This window comes from Arachis ipaensis, chromosome B10 (genome assembly GCF_059453495.1).
Source record: "Arachis ipaensis isolate K30076 ecotype BB chromosome B10, ASM5945349v1, whole genome shotgun sequence".
Taxonomy (NCBI): Eukaryota; Viridiplantae; Streptophyta; class Magnoliopsida; order Fabales; family Fabaceae; genus Arachis; species Arachis ipaensis.
In genome coordinates, this window is record NC_142435.1 from 28,774,053 (window position 1) to 28,787,933 (window position 13,881).

The following is a 13,881-nucleotide window of genomic DNA, read 5'->3' on the forward strand; positions in this document are numbered from 1 at the left end:
CGCGGTGAAGCACACCCGCAGAACCACTAGCGCCAGTCTCATTCATCGCGCCACCACCGGTCATTGCACCTCCGTCCTCGTTGGCATTTAGCACCTTGTCGCTGCCTTCAATCGCAGTATCTTCTCCTTCCTCGTTCACCAACGACCTCGGTGCCATTGCTTTGCTCCGCCGTGCGACAACAGATCCACAGTGAATGAGGTCGCATTTTGCTTAATTGAACTTCCTAGATCTAAACTCTCAATGTGCAATTCTGTTACTTCTTCTACTGCATCTCTGATTTTTGAATTTTGGTATGAAGTTTTTTAGTTGTTGCAGTTGGTTCTGTTGATGCTGAATTTGTGTTGCTGCTTCATTGTAATTACTAATTTGCTATCATATAATTTCTGTTTTTATTGAGTTTAGATATGAAATTATGGTTGATGATTGTTGAATTGTTGCTTGATTTTGGCAAGATTGAACTCATATCTGGTTTTTAGCTATGATTGAACCATCTTAGAGCTTTCCCTCCCATAACTTGAATCATTGAATGATTAGCTATGCTCCAGTATTGTTCTGTACTCTATATTCTGTATTCTTGGTGTTGATTGAATCATTGAATGAATAATCCACTGTTTGGGTGTTTTTTTGGTTAATTTTTGGAAAAAGATTGTTAATCTTTGTTAAAATTGTGCTAAAATTTTGCTAAAATTGCGATCAGCTGAAAATCTTGTTAATCTTTATTAAAATTATGCTGTAAATTTTGTTAAAAGTTTTTCAGGGTTTCTATTTGTTCATTATGATCCGTCTTTTGTTATAGCGCAATTTTTGTGAGAACACAAGACTACTGATTTTCTCATTTGATTGTTATTCAATTTTCCTATGAACATACTCTTGTTATTAAACTTAGTACCTACATTGTTTTCAAGACTTTCACACTATATACTATAGTAGTAGTAGTAGTACTTTCACACTCTATATTATAGTAGTAGTAGATGGGGTTTGAATGTTTGATGGTAAACTTTTTAGTACTGCCATATGAAAATATATTATATAGGATGTGTCATTATGTAAATTCTTAGTTTGTTGAAAAGTAGGTGTGTTTATTGTTCAAACTTAAGAATAATTGTATGTAATGGTAATGGGAACCTTAAATGCTGCTCATTTTGGTGCATTTAATTCTTGTCTTCAGGATGATTCTATTTGAATCACACTACTGCCATGATCCACTCAAGAAATGAGATATTAAACATAGGTGTGACATATTGTCAATAATTTTTTTGTTATTTGACTTTTGAGTTTATATTTGAATGAGATTATATCATTGTGGTTTATGTAGTACTTTTAATTTAGATGATATTTTAAAGTTTATATTAGACTATAATTATGTTTTAGTGTGTTTATTTATATTTTATTTATTATTTTATTATAAAACGATTTTTTCGGTTGAACCATGATCGAACCGGTTGAACCAGCAAACTAGTGAACCAGTAGTCAGAGCCTTACTGAAGCCACAAGAACCAACCCTTTCTCCAATTCTCTCATTCTCCCATTTCCTTCCTCCTCTCCAAAGAAACGGAAACCCTACCCTCACCGCCGCAAGCCACAAGAAGTGAGCAACCGCCGCTGTCCGTTGCAGTCAGGGGTACATGTGAAGCACAGAAGCCTCTCCTCCCAACCCTGGAGCCCCTTCTCCAGTTTCTTTTATCCCCTTCCTTCTCCCCAAGGCCCAAACAAAAACGGAAACCCTAGCCTCACTACCTAAGGAGTGAGCCACCCATGCCGTCCGTCGCAGTCAGGGGCTCCTCTCTTCGTTCTGTCGGCATCCTCCAAAGAAGAACCCCTGTTGGCTCTCAGTCTTCGTTCTCTACCGTCGACGTCGTCTGCTCGCAGTCGTCCTTCAAAGGTCAGTGCTCACTGCTAGTGCTTGTTCTTCGTTTGGTTCGCCACGCTTCTGCGCCGTCCATCGTCCTGCTCGTTGCCTGGTCTCCGTCTCCGTGGTGCTTCTGCCCCTTTGCTCAGACCGCTCAGAACGAAGGCAATAGCTTCATTTTTTTTTAATTTTCGTTCTCTATTCTTCATTCTTTACTCAGAACATTATTTTTTTTTGGGCTTTTGCTAATGCTACTCAGATTGAAATTTGAATTTAGCTGTATTATACTCTGTTTTCTTGTTTTGGATTGAATCATTGAATGATTAGTTGATTTATTTTGCTTGTTAATCTTTGTTAAAATTGTGCTGATTCAATTGATTTAGTTCACTGGTTAATCTTGTTAATCTTCATTAAAATTGTGCTGCTGTTTTTTGTTGTCTTGTGACTCGATTGTGCTTAGATTGTGACTGTCTTAATGACTTAATTGTGCTTAGATTGAATGATTAATTGATTAGCCATGTCTGTTTTGCTGTGTTGCTGTTTTATGTTTTGTATTTTATATATAGTGATGTGTTGTTGTTTTGTGTTGTGACTTAATTGTGCTTAAATTGAATGATTAATTGATTATTGATTAGGATGATTGTTCTGCTATGCTGCTATTTTGTGTTGTGATTTTTATATAGGATGGTTGTTCTGCCATGCTGCTATATTTTAGGATGTTTATACTAGTACTAGAAAATATGAATTATGTTCTATAAGCACCCTTTTATTTGGATCTTAAGACTGACCTTTATGTGTAGCTTCACAAATTATGTTGCATTATGAAAGTCTTAATTCTCAGATTAATTTATTTGTCTTAGTTTAAGGTGGATATATGAGTTTTTAAATAGTGATATGGTGAAAAATTTTGTTTTTGATTTACTATCTTATTTTTACATATAAATTATGAATATCATGTCATTATGAAATAATAATTTAATCTTAGTCATCAAATGATATACATAATGCCATTAAAGTTTGAATAATATTTTGATGTTTGTATTTTTTAGGGTGTATTTATAATTTTAAAATTATTTTATTATAAAACGGTTTTTCCAATTAAACTATAGTTAAACCGGTTAGACCAGTAAACCAGTGACTAGAGTGGTTCAATGATTGGTTCGTTTTTCAGAATCTTGATTAAAACTTAAATTTTTTTTCAAAGCATTCGTTAAACCAAATATTTAATACGAGCATTGATGGCATCATAGACTTATAGTGAGTCACATTCAGTGTATGATATTCATATAATTATTGCATAAGAGCAAACAACCACCATCAGAACCAGGTCAGCTTCTAGGGATATACATAAAAAAACTAAAATATGGTTAACCGGTTAAAAAATTATAACCACATTTTGGTTAACCAATTTAACAAAATTTTAAAAACTATATCCATATTTTTTAAAATAGGTTAACCAAAACCAAATTAAAAAAAAATTGGTTTTTAACTGGTTAACCAAATCTGAAAAATTCTAATTTCAATTTTTTAGATTAAAAATTCAATTTAAAAAAGGGTTTTTTTTAATAAAAACCGAATTTTTGGTTTTTTAGTACAAAACTAGTTTTTTTTCAAAAACTAGTTATTTTTTTAAAATCGGTTTTTATTTTTATAACCAGTTAAAAAATCGATTTTTAAATTTTTTAACCGGTTAATAATCAATTTTATCATATAAAACCAATTTAGTTAATTAATCAAGATTAAATTTTTGGTTAACCAAAATACAGGCTTAGTTTTTGGATTAACCAAACCATGTACACCTGTATCAGCTTCTACAACCTCGTGTGGCTTCTTCTTAAACCCAATGGCATCTACTTACTCTTATTCCTACATACCTTCCTTCACATCCATTTTCATTTCTATTTTCAGTTTCGCATTTGCATTTGCATTTGCATTTCAGCTCTGTCACTTTCAAACTTCATTCCGTTCTTGTTTCGTTTAGACCGAAGAGAATGTGGAAGCTCAAGGTTTCCGACGGCGGAAGCCCATGGCTTCGGACACTTAACGATCACATTGGCCGGCAGATTTGGGATTTCGATCCTAATCTCGGATCGCCGGAAGAGCTCGCTCAGATTGAAGCCTCTCGCAAGAGTTTCCGCGAGAATCGCTTTGAACACAAGCATAGCGCTGATCTCCTCATGCGCATTCAGGTACTCTTTCTCTTTGAGGTTAATTTCCATTCAAGTTTTGATAGTTTTTCTTTTTCTTTTTAGTTTAGTTTCTTTCTATTTTTATTTTTAATGTCTATCATTGCGTGTTTGAGTTTGTGTTTTTCTCATTTTCTGATGTCATTGTCGAAGACAGTAAAGACGAAAGGATTAGTGATTATAATAATGATGATGATGCTTGGTAAACTTATAATAGTGATTATAGTCATAATTATAATGGTACTGTGCATTTTTGTAACATTTTTCTGCTTGGCGTTGTTTAGGCGGCATTTTATCGGTATCTTAATTTAATTTGTAAGTTGAGTTGTTTTGGTATGAAACTGTGCATCTTTGTTCTTCTTCGAGGTTCCATGACAAATTTAACACTGCTGGTCATTGGCCATTTATTAAATTTTATTTTTATTTTAAATGTGGTGATGTGTTAAGTGATGTATTTTTATGATTTTTTGATGAATACACTGCTAGTGACTTTGCATTGTTTGTCTCTTTCTTGTTTTATGTATCACTCAATTCTTTTGGAATGATCATATTGAAGTAAATTTGTTTTATTTATTTATAATTTATACTTTATAAATTTCTTTTTATTTTTTATTCTTTTTTATTTTTAAATAAAGTATCAAAAGTTGCAAGAGCATTTGATTTGATTAGTGGTCCCTATTTGAAAAATTTTAAGGATTAGAGTTATCAATGATTCATACTTTATGTAGAGGAGAAGTAACAGCATATGTTAAGTTTGAACAGGTGGGTCTAGGGTGGTAAGATTATGAGTTGTTTTCTGCTACATTTGGGTGTGGAACTAATCCTTGTGCAGGTGTTTTCTTAGCCTTGTCTACAAAGTTGGTTGCTACTGGCATAATAATCCCCTCTTATAGAAATTCTGCTTTTAGTTGTGGTTTTATTTGCTGTTAATCAGTCAGACACTGAACTAGTTCATTAATTTCTTAGAAAATTACAGCAATTATTACTATACTGTGTACTGTTTGATACTTGTTCCTTCTTCAAACGTGGAAATCAATTCAGAAGTGTTTTTTAAATCTTTAAAATGAGGACATTTTAGATAATCATTTTATCATATTGTTATACTGGGAGGTTGTATATTATATTTTGTGCTTTGTTATGGTTTCAAAGCTATAAGTTTCTGATATCAGAAATTCAATCCTTTTAAATTCAATGATGTTTCTTACAAAACATTGCAGTTTGCAAAAGAGAACCCAATTAGTGAAGTCTTACCCAAAGTCAGAGCAAATGATATTGAAGATGTTACTGAAGAGACTGTGACAAGAACATTAAAAAGGGCCATTACTTTCCATTCAACCCTCCAGAGTGACGATGGACACTGGCCTGGAGATTATGGAGGTCCCATGTTTCTTATGCCTGGCTTGGTAAGTTTTATTTTGAGCACTTGATCTTTTCTCTTTTGTGAATTTTTTTTCTCTGTTAATTGCTATATTCCACATATTCTGACCTTGAAACGCATGCTTTTTGACAATACTGAAACTTCAGCCTTCAAAATTCCGTTTGAAATTGTCTTCCCTCCTAAATGATAACTGTGGAACTCAAATAATGTTTGGGTTAATTGCTATATCATGCATATTCTGGCCTTGAAATACATTGTTTTTGACAATACTGCAACTTTGCCTTCAAAATTATGTGACATTGTCTTCCCTCTGACCTGATAAACTGTGGATATCTAATTCTGTTTAGGATATCCAATCAAACAGATAATTACACTTTCTGTCACTAGGGCACTGAATGCAGTCTTAACAGAAGAACATAAAAAGGAAATATGCCGATATCTCTATAATCAACAGGTAAGAGCTTTGTCCCATCCTTCCCCCTAATCTTTGGGCTTGTCCCAGAAATTATTCTCATTAGTGAACTGTTACTACAAAACAAGGATGGTGGATGGGGTTTGCATATTGAAGGTCCAAGCACCATGTTTGGCTCTGTCTTGAATTATGTTGTTCTGAGATTGCTTGGTGAGGGACCTAATGATGGAGGAGGGGACATGGAGAAGGCACGTAACTGGATTTAATCACATGGTTGTGCTACTTACATAACATCATGGGGGAAAATGTGGCTTTCAGTTAAAATCTTAGCCTATCTTTGAGTCTCTTTATTTTTATTTTAAATTTTCATCATATGAATATTAAGACATTTTTAATGATTTTACTAATGTATATGGTATATTTGTTTATTTTCTACTTTCTGATTATAGGTGCTCGGGGCACATGAATGGTTAGGAAATAATCCCATGCCCCCTGAGATATGGCTACTTCCATACTTGCTCCCATTTCATCCAGGTTATTGTGCTTTATTCTAGTTGTTTATCCATCAATCTTCTCAGAGAGAATACATGAACTAATGGATGTGTAAAAATATTTTTTGTTTAGGAACAACTATCCACTTAAGTGGTTATCGATGTTAACGAGCTGTTACTTAAATGATAGATTATCTCCAAGAGTTCATTTTTCTTTCATGCTTTATAGTGTTTCATGTTAGGATGTTTACAAATGGATCAAGTTTCTGATATGATCAGCTTTTGTATATTAGTTGGCCTTTTTCCCCCAGGAATAAAGCAAATTGCACTACGATAGTGAGAACTCCTTTCAACCTAAACACGAAACCTGATCTTGTTGCTAGAGAGTTACATATATTATTTTGGGTTGAACAACATGACTTAACATAAAGTTTTACAAAAGACTTTTGATGTAAAGTTTGTGCTGGAATTTATTTGTTGTTCAATCTGGGAACCTTTGTGTCATGATTAAGTACTGTATATCATGGTTACTGAATAAAAGGCTGGCATTGTTGTATGTGTTTATGAGTTCATGCTGTGTATGCAGTCCTTATTCCTTAAGAATGACTTCTATTTTTGATTACTTATACAGAGAATCATTTTAAAATTAGTTGTCTATGTTTATTGTAATTTGTTTTTGGGTGAATTATCTTAAACACTGTTTAATGTTATATGTATTTTTCACTTTGAGTTAATTTTTTTGTGCGGTACAGGAAGGATGTGGTGTCATTGCCGGATGGTCTATTTGCCCATGTCCTACTTATATGGCAAGAGGTTTGTCGGTCCAATCACTCCAACAGTGTTATCTTTGAGAAAAGAGCTCTATAACACACCATATCATGATATAGACTGGGATAAAGCTCGCAATTTGTGTGCTAAGGTTAGTGATGCTTGTAAGTTGTGAAAACATTTTAAGCCTCCACACTTGGAATTTTATCTTGTAGTTAACAATTGGATGGAAATAGAATCTGCACTTTGTTCCTCGTATTGGCTTCTTTTTCTCGTCAAAATCGTTTGTTAATTATCCTGTTGAATTGATACCAGAACTTATATCCATGCAAAACCGGTTACTATTGTTTATGCCCACATAATACCCATCTACAAACTACAATGGCAACCATCATGTCACTATTATTACTGGTTACTTTGTTTGCCACCCCGTTATCAACCAAGTAATTACTAGGATACTTCTTATATGCTTATTATTGTCCTTAGAGTAATGCCATTGTAAACCATCATTATAGCATGTTATCTCCATTTTAAAGCATTGATTCTCCCAAAAGCTTCAACTGATAGGTGATAATGCAATAATGGTTTTTATATATTTAATGTCCTCTATTGTTTGAATTTTGAAATTCCCCTTGGCTTGAAGCTTGAACAATGCAGAGGCTAATTCCTTTTGTGATGAAATTAAACTTTGCGTGGAAGAATATAGGTGGGAAGTGTTAGACTGTTGGGAACTTCGTCAATGGGGGATAGCGAATCAGCATTTGATTTCTCTAAAATTGTTAACTACCAATTTAATTGTGCTAAAGATAACGTTACAAGAGGATTGTCTTTGTTTTCATGCAGGAAGACTTATACTATCCTCATCCAGTCATTCAGGATGTTCTTTGGGCCACTCTACACAAGGTCGTTGAGCCTATTATGATGCATTGGCCTGGAAACAAGCTGAGAGAATGGGCTCTAACGACTGTAATGAAGCATATACACTATGAAGATGAGAATACTCGGTATATTTGCATAGGCCCTGTAAACAAGGTAATTGTTGAGAGGGGACAGGAGTCACAAGGTTTCCCTTAAACTATTCATTGTTTCTTAACTTCCCACCCTTTGCATTGGAGTATTAGAAATCTCCTTCTGTTCATCTTTGGATAACTTGCTTCTCTGATGACCAAAATAATTGTTAGGCTTTGGTTACATATTGATTTACTTTTACTGTGTTATTTTCATTTAGTGTTAAACTCTTGATTGTATTTTTTGTGGATGCCTGAGCACCTCTTTATTGTTCCCATTATATATATATATATATATATATATATATATATATATATATATATATATATATAGCTAACTGGGGACTTGATTAGCAAAAATACTGACAATTTTTATTCATTTATTTTTGGGGATAAAAATGAAATACTAATTATTTTGCATGGTTCTCAATCAGGTGTTGAATATGCTCTGCTGTTGGATAGAAGATCCAAATTCAGAGGCCTTCAAGTTGCATCTTCCAAGGCTTAATGATTATTTGTGGATTGCTGAAGATGGCATGAAAATGCAGGTCCACATATTAGTCAACCTATTCTCTCTTATCAGAGTGATCAGAAGATGTTTTTGATGTAGTTGGGCATATTTACAGATGATTAGTAATGATATGGGCTTAAAATTGATATTTATATGGTGCAAAATAATACGTGAAACTATTGTTGCAGCATTATTGAGTTTTTCTTAAGGTCATATAATAGTGTCTGTTCAAGCTTATATCACAAAATTTACTTGTAACCAATTTTTGTTGCAGGGATACAATGGAAGTCAACTATGGGATGCTGCATTTGCTGTCCAAGCAATTATTTCATCTAACCTCATTGAAGAATATGGCCAAACTATTAAAAAAGCTCATTCATTTATTAAGAAATCACAGGTAACTTTTACACTTTTATTACTATTGTTGCATCGGTTCACCCTTGTTGATCAACATTTCTCTTCTTTTTCTTGCAAAAGGTTTTAGAAGATTGTCCAGGTGATCTTAATTATTGGTACCGTCACATTTCCAAAGGTGCTTGGCCTTTTTCAACTAGAGATCATGGATGGCCGATATCACATCTGAAGGACTAAAAGTAATTATTGATTGAAAAAAGTAGAAGAAATTGTACTTGTTTAATTTATTCTGCCACTTTGATAAATATGCTACTTTTCAGGCTGCTCTATTACTTTCCAAAATTTCACCAAAGATTGCTGGGGAGCCAATCGAAGCAGAGAGGCTATATGATGCTGTTAATGTCGTGCTCTCATTGCAGGTAATAGATTCGTCATGGCTGAAGCTAGATTATCTGAGTAGTTTGAGCAAATAAATCATTGATAGATTGGTGGAAGAAGATCTTCATTTTATCTTTTTCTTTCTTGTAAAGATACCATGTCCTCTCTCTATTTAAGTTTTTCTTTCTCATTAATTTGTTCATTTTTTCTATCAATTTTTATTTATTTATTTATTTTAAATATCTTGTGTGTCTGACTGTGATCCATGGTGTATGAGCAAATAGCTTCTTTAAAATTTGTTGAATCTCTTTGAAGAATCAATGCTATTATCGAGAGATGTATTTATTCATTTATTGAATTTTCCCAACTCTTCAGAATAACGATGGTGGCTTTGCATCATATGAACTCACACGATCATATAGATGGCTGGAGGTAACTTTCTTTTATGAATAATTAGAAATTAGCCTACTTGAATTACACCATGTGAATAATAAAGTATGAAAATCTGTTACAATGTAGTCGATTCTCCCTCTGCTATCTTACCCCAAAACTCATTTCTCAATTCGTCAAGCACATGTATTTGAAGTTATGTCACAAAAGCTACAACTTTGAAATTATTGTTTGTGAACAAAACTTTTTGGCCTTTCCTCTAGATTTTGGAATTACAGCTGACGAGTTGATCCTGAAAATTTAGGAAGTTGATTTTGGATTAAGATTAGATACACACTTAGATGAATGCTTTCTCTTTTGTCAGATAATAAATCTAGCGGAAACTTTTGGCGATATAGTTATTGATTATTGGTAAGCTGTCAAATGCTTCTTCAGTATAAGTTTTTGCATTCCTCTTCCTATCCCGTAACCCATCATTTAAATCTTTTAATATTTCTATTTGCTATGTGCTATAGTTATGTGGAATGTACATCAGCCTCTCTGCAAGCATTGGCATCATTTCGGAAATTATATCCCATGCATCGCCCAGAAAAAATAAGCCGCTGTATTAAAAGAGCCACTGCATATATTGAAAGCGTTCAAGCTTCAGATGGTTCATGGTTTGCTACTCCCTTTTTGGAAACCACTATTTTCAAATTTTTTCTATAGATTTGATAGTTGATTTATGCATGTTGTAGTTTCTCTCTCTTGCTTTTAGCATGAATGGAACTTTGTTGGTTTAGTAGACCTCTAAACCACTCAAATCTGCTTAACAGGTATGGTTCATGGGGAGTTTGCTTCACCTATGCCGCATGGTTTGGGATAAATGGGTTGATTGCTGCTGGAAAGAGTTACAGTGATTCCCCAGCCATCCATAACGCTTGTGAATTTCTGCTGTCTAAGCAGCTTTCAAATGGTGGCTGGGGAGAGAGTTATTTGTCTTGTCAAAACAAGGTTAATTTTACTGTTTCTAAATGCCAATATCATTTATTTTTCTTCTTAGAAATCCCTAAAACTACTAAGCATTTTCTTGTGGGAGAGTCTTTTCCGAGTAGTGCATGCATAAACACGATAAAGAAGTTGTCGAGATTATAACATTTTGGGAAGTGTGTATTGCATTTTGATATAATTTATTGCATTTTGTTTTTAAGTAACATTCAGTTAGAATACTCCATTACTTTCAGGAATCTAAAGGCTGAGAGTTATAGTTATGTTTCTCCCAATTTCTGTTTTTCAGGTGTATTCAAATCTTGAAAACAACAGGGCTCATCTCGTAAACACATCGTGGGCCTTGCTGGCTCTCATTGCTGCTGGACAAGTATATACAGCAAAATATTTGCTACTTTTGTGCTGCTGCCATGGTTTTGAACTGACTAGTTTATTATTGCACCAAATCCATTCTTCATTGAGGTAGGATAATTTATCACTTCGAAAGTTTTTAAAAAACTTAAATAGCTTATACATATCCCACCTGTGTTGATGCATGTATTATAAAACCCATGGCAATGCTTTGTAAGTTCATGTTGTCTTGCATTTGTCTTATCATATAATTTTATATTTTACGTGGAATGCAAATGTGTGAACAGGCCAAAAGAGATCCAAAACCATTGCATCGTGCAGCCGCATATCTGATAAATTCCCAGATGGACAATGGTGACTATCCACAAGAGGTATTGTCTTCAAAACCCCATATCTTGCATTCTGTATATCATTTAAATTGTTAAAATACCAAAAGAAATCAACTAAATCAATGTTTCTTTTCTCACCTGTTAGGAAATCATGGGAGTGTTCAACAGGAATTGCATGATCACTTATGCTGCGTACAGAAACATATTCCCTATCTGGGCATTGGGCGAATACCAATGTAATGTATTACAGGCTCGTTAATCTTTCTCCATCTGGATGCTGTCTGAATTGTTTCAGTCTTAGATCTTACTTGTTTCCAAGATACCTTATTGAACACTTCATAACTAAATTAGTTTGGTAGTGAGCTAAACAAAGAGCTGACTTGTGGAGTATTGCAATGTTAAATAGAGTTAACTAAATATAGGATAAGAACGTTTTGTCAGAGTTCAGATGTTAGAACAATAATGATACAACGGAAAATTTGACTAAAACTTTGGTTGAATGTGGGTTCTTCCACCGGTTAGCTTGAAAGATGCAATTTTGACATTTTATCTACTATGGTAGAATAAAACTATGTAGAGCTACTGATGAGCGGATAATTTATACGCTTTTTGGCATTATTTTTAGTATGTTTTTAGTAGAATCTAGTTACTTTTAGGGATGTTTTCATTAGTTTTTATGTTAAATTCACATTTCTGGACTTTACTATGAGTTTGTGTGTTTTTATGTGATTTCAGGTATTTTCTGGCTGAAATTGAGGGACTTGAGCAAAAATCAGATTTAGAGGTTGAAGAAGGACTGCTGATGCTGTTGGATTCTGACCTCCCTGCACTCAAAGTGGATTTTCTGGAGCTACAGAACTCAAAATGGCGCGCTTCCAATTGCGTTGGAAATTAGACATCCAGGGCTTTCCAGAAATATATAATAGTCTATACTTTGACCGCGTTTAGATGATGTAAAAGGGCGTTGAACGCCAGTTCTACGCTGCTGTCTGGAGTTAAGCACCAGAAACACGTCACAAGCTAGAGTTGAACGCCAGAAATACGTTACAAACTGGTGTTCAACTCCAAGAATGACCTCTGCACGTGTAACATTCAAGCTCAGCCCAAGCACACACCAAGTGGGCCTCGGAAGTGGATTTATGCATCAATTACTTACTTCTGTAAACCCTAGTAACTAGTTTATTATAAATAGGACTTCTTACTATTGTATTAGACATCCTGGATTGTATTTTTGATCCTGTGATCACGTTTTGGGGGCTGGCCATTCGGCCATGCCTGAACCTTTCACTTATGTATTTTCAACGGTAGAGTTTCTACACTCCATAGATTAAGGTGTGGAGCTCTGCTGTTCCTCAAAGATTAATGCAAAGTACTACTATTTTTCTATTCAATTTAACTTATTCCACTTCTAAGATATTCATTTGCACTTCAACCTGAATGTGATGAACGTGACAATCATCATCATTCCCTATGAACGCGTGCCTGACAACCACTTCCGTTCTACCTTAGATTGAATGAGTATCTCTTGGATCTCTTAATCAGAATCTTCGTGGTATAAGCTAGATTGATGGCGGCATTCATGAGAGTCCGGAAAGTCTAAATCTTGTCTGTGGTATTCCGAGTAGGACTCTGGGATTGAATGACTGTGACGAGCTTCAAACTCGCGAGTGCTGGGCGTAGTGACAGACGCAAAAGGAGGGTGAATCCTATTCCAGTATGATCGAGAACCTCAGATGATTAGCCGTGCTGTGACAGAGCATTTGGACCATTTTCACAAGAGGATAGGATGCAGCCATTGGAAAGGGTGATGCCTCCAGACGATTAGCCATGCAGTGACAGCGCATCGGACCATTTTCCAGAGAGGATTAAAAGTAGCCATTGACAACGGTGATGTCCTTACATAAAGCCAGCCATGGAAAGGAGTAAGATTGATTGGATGAAGACAGCAGGAAAGCAGAGGTTCAGAGGAATGAATGCATCTCTATATGTTTATCTGAAATTCTCACCAATGATATACATAAGTATTTCTATCCTTATTTTATGTTTACTTATTATATATTTTTGAAAACTCCATAATCAATTATTATCCGCCTGACTGAGATTTACAAGATGACCATAGCTTGCTTCATACCAACAATCTCCGTGGGATCGACCCTTACTCACGTAAGGTTTATTACTTGGACGACCCAGTGCACTTGCTGGTTAGTTGTATCGAAGTTGTGAATGAAAAACGAATTATTAAAACGCGCGTACAGAGTTTCTGGCGTCGTTGCCTGAGATCACAATTTCGTGCACCAAGTTTTTGGCGCTGTTGCCGGGGATTGTTCGAGTTTGGACAACTGACGGTTCATCGTGTTGCTCAGATTAGGTAATTTTCTTTTTGTTTTGTTTTCAAAAATTTTTCAAAAATCTTTCAAAAAGTTTCTCCTTTGTTTTCGAAAAAAAAAATATATAAATCTTTTCTAAAATATATTTTTCTTCAGAATTTT

General features: G+C 34.6%; 1 pseudogene across 1 annotated transcript; it reads left to right on the plus strand.

Moving 5' to 3' along the window:
• Positions 1-72: 72 nt before the first annotated feature.
• Positions 73-11,819, plus strand: LOC107620334 (cycloartenol synthase-like; annotated as a pseudogene). The gene is made up of 19 exons (XR_015907045.1): positions 73-199; positions 3,832-4,039; positions 5,254-5,439; positions 5,779-5,868; positions 5,955-6,143; positions 6,276-6,360; positions 7,070-7,236; positions 7,929-8,117; positions 8,527-8,640; positions 8,878-9,000; positions 9,081-9,196; positions 9,278-9,376; positions 9,711-9,767; positions 10,090-10,136; positions 10,241-10,384; positions 10,541-10,718; positions 11,002-11,082; positions 11,351-11,434; positions 11,538-11,819. The product of XR_015907045.1 is annotated as a cycloartenol synthase-like (transcript).
• Positions 11,820-13,881: the final 2,062 nt, after the last annotated feature.